Source organism: Apium graveolens, chromosome 2 (assembly GCF_009905375.1).
Source record: "Apium graveolens cultivar Ventura chromosome 2, ASM990537v1, whole genome shotgun sequence".
Classification (NCBI taxonomy): Eukaryota; Viridiplantae; Streptophyta; class Magnoliopsida; order Apiales; family Apiaceae; genus Apium; species Apium graveolens.
In genome coordinates this window covers 64,168,483-64,172,231 of record NC_133648.1, presented here as the reverse complement: position 1 = coordinate 64,172,231, position 3,749 = coordinate 64,168,483, and positions in this window count along the sequence as shown.

Genomic DNA, 3,749 nt, shown 5'->3' with positions numbered 1-3,749 from the left:
AGTAGTACAAATTTGGTAAAACTTCTACTTCAATTATTTTTTTTATAAAGATGGATGGAGTAGGAGTTTTAAAACTTCTACTTCAATTTTTTTTATAAAGATTATCCTTATGGGAATATTATTTAAGTAATAATATTCAGGTATTTTCTCCAACATATCGGGACTGATTTATTTTATTAAATCAGCATTACTCCAAACATTCTTTAAAATGTTTTCGAGTCTTCAAAATAATTTTTAAAAGTTAGAGCGGATCCCAAAACTCATTTTTATATTTAAGATCTTCCTTTCGAAGGGGATTTAAATATTCGCTCAAAACCTGAGGGATCCGGCTCTGTGGTGTATTTTACATTCGCAACGAGGTTGCTGTTTTGATAAAACATCTTGATTACTTGCCCATCGTTCGGGAAGTAAGTTCATCTATTTGAGTCGCCATAAGCAACATGGGCTCAGTGGGCATCCATGAAAGTGTAAGTGGCTCAGTGGGAGTCCATCAAATGTGTAAGAGGCTGAGTGGCAGTCCAGCAGAAGGTCCTATGTGGTCAGGGTGATGACCAGTGGGGAATTCGTCCATCTACTAGTAGAAAAGGTTACTTATTGGTATCTTTGCCTGATCAGCAAGATATCAGGTTTATGCCAAAGTTTCTTCCTTCCAAAATTCTTGGGAATGGCAACTCTGCTTATACTTATCATAGCAGAAGAATGTATGGGAGATATATATAGATATATATATATCGGGACTTACTAAAGTATTTTGTAACTTCATTTCATTCAATAATATTTCAAAGATTGAATCTATTCAAGTCCTATCTTGTAGTCTCATCTATGTGATGAACTTTTGAAACCTATTATACTTTGAACAGTGGTAGTTCAAGTAGTTTTTTATAAAGATATAAGAATAGTGAAGTAATTGGTAATTTCATCTTCCTTTAAGCTTATATCCAGTAAGTAATTACCTTACACTTGATAAAGGTTTCCAGTAAGTTATCCATTTAGATACTTGCATTATTGTTTACACTATATATTATCTTGCGAGCTGTAATGCTCACTCTTGCTTCATTTCTTCATCACACAACAACAGTTAGGAAAGATGGCCAGACTCAAGCAGACCCAGCGCAAGCGCATGGGAAGCGCCCCGCGTCTTCCCGTTGATATCATAGCTGCTTTAGCTCCAGGGGTAGATCTATTTGTAGATCAGGCATTCTACTTTTGGAAATCAATTATGTATAATTATAACTTGTGGCAGATAATGGCAATTAACTGTAAACTTATCAAGTAATCATTTTGGGTTGTAATAACTTTTAAATTGTGGATTCAAGGACTTGTACTTATTTCAATTTCATCTCTGAGACTATAACGTGTTGTGGTGTGTGTTAGTGTGGGGTCACAACATGAGGTTATTTATTATTAATTAAGTTAAGTGATATTGTGCAAAGAAAGACCGTGACGACTCGGATCCCCGCCCCAGATCTGGGGGTGTTACAGGTCCCCAAGTATTATCTTTTCAACAGGCGAGGATGCCCATGTGGTGACTCTGGCCACAGTTCGACAAGCACTCCATCTTCCAGAAAACTGCACATATTCAACAGTTGAGGAGCCAGCTCTTCAACAGCTAATGGCCAATCTGGGCTATGAGAAGACCTTGGCAAAGCTGGCACAGTTGAAGAGACCCAACATAAGGAGGGAATGGAGTTTCTTCTTTGACTGCATCACCAGGACTTTTGCAAACAAATGTTCAAACTTTGATGCAATCCCAATTCTCAGTTAACAAATCGGGTATGCTCTCATAAATTAAACTCATTTTGATTATGCAAGTGCTATTTTAGGATTTATTGGGGATAGGATGACAGAAGATAGAAATACAGTTTATTTTGCTAGATTATGTTAGCTTATTTATAGTTTTTGTTGCTCTGATGCACCCCAACTTGCAAGTGAGTTAATTGAACCATTTAAACTTGCTATGAGAGCCTTTACTGACTTATTATCTACTGATAATAAGAAGCCTGTTTTGAGACCCCTCCAAATTCCTACATCTGTCAAATAAGTATTGGTAAATTCTGATCAAGCCACCTATGATGCCTTATATCCTGATGTCCAACCAACCCAACCTCCGTCAGCACCTCCAACAACTACACAACCAAACACCTTTCAACCTCAACCAACTCAACCTACCATCAGAACTTACTTCCATCCATCAGCTCAATCTTTACAACAACAACCATCAGCACCTACCATCAGACCTTCATCTTCCAGGTTAAAAAGGGCAAAGTTTGTTCCTCAACCTCAACAAAAAAGAAGAAAGATGATTCTAACGAATGAATCTGATAGTGAAGAGGAATTACAGGTTCATACATCAGAATTTGTGGCTGTTGAAGCTGAAACTGTGGTTTTTCAGAAAGAAACAGAAGCTGAAGGGTCAACCCAATAAATAAATGCTGAAGCTGAGGGTTCAGGTAATTTGAAGAGAAAGACAACTGCTAGCTCTGACAAGAAACTCCTTCACTAGCAAGGAGATTGAAGAAAATGAGGGCTAAGAGGCATTTGGCTAAGCCTCCATCAGAAGATACTGTTGAAGCTGGGGAAGGGGATCAGGAATCTGTGATCTCCAAAGAGCCAATTCTCATTGAATCCCTTCCAGCACCAAAAGACACTATTCCTGATACAGTGCTTACCCATCCTGTCTCTCCAATAAAAACAACAGATGATTCTGAAGAACAAGGCACAAATTCTGACATAGATATTCATAATCTGAATATACCAACTGATCTTTATTTGGAAGCTCCTACAGCAGCTCAGACATCTCCAACTCATTCTCCAATCTTAAATGCTGAGATACCATCCACACCAATACTTGATCAGGAACCTGAAGATCAGAATTTAGATGAGGTGGTTTTAGAATCTCCCATTGCCTCACATACACTTGTTTTGTCAAAGAATGATTATTCTTCATCCAGTACTGGAGATAGTGTTTATGTTGATACTCCAGCTCCCATTCTAGGCAAGGAGACACTTATTGAGAAGTTTGTTGAGCAAGCTGCTCCTATTCCTTAGGAAAATACTCACGAAGGTGTGGAGTGGACCAAGAAGTGGAATGAAACTGATTTCATTCCAAGCTCCAAAGTACTGACAGACCATTTTGGAAAAGCTGATGAGTTGCTCATAAATGCTGATTTCAAGACACAACTCAAAGTCACAGCTCTGTCTACCAAAAATCTTCAAGGTCTACACTATGCTACTCAAGAAAAGGTTGACAAGCTTCTTGAAAAAGCTGAAAAGCTAGATATAGAGACCAAGCTTGATAAAAAGAGGTTTATCAGACCTATTTCTGAAAAGGTTGAAGCAATTGAGAAAGTTCAGAAGAAGCAACATGCCCAAATTGCGGAGGTTCTGGAAAATCAAGCTTCTCAAAAAGCTCAATTGGATGAACTCCAATCTTTAGTTGAACTTCTTCTCTCTCTCTCTCTCTCTCTCTCTCTCTCTCTCTCTCTTATTAAATGATGATGCCAAAAATGGGGAGAAGATAGTTAAGTCCAAATGCTCTAATGATCAAGTACTGAAGAAGAAAGATGATGAACCTGATGACCAGAGAAACCCTAGCAAGGGTAGAGGTCAAGTTCAAGGTAAAGAGCATGTTGTGGATATGTTGTTAACTTGATGATTTCATTAACAAAACACCTTGGTAGATTTTACTTAGTGAAAAATGTAGCACTCGACGGATAAGGATTATAGTCCCGACGGATGACTCAATATAG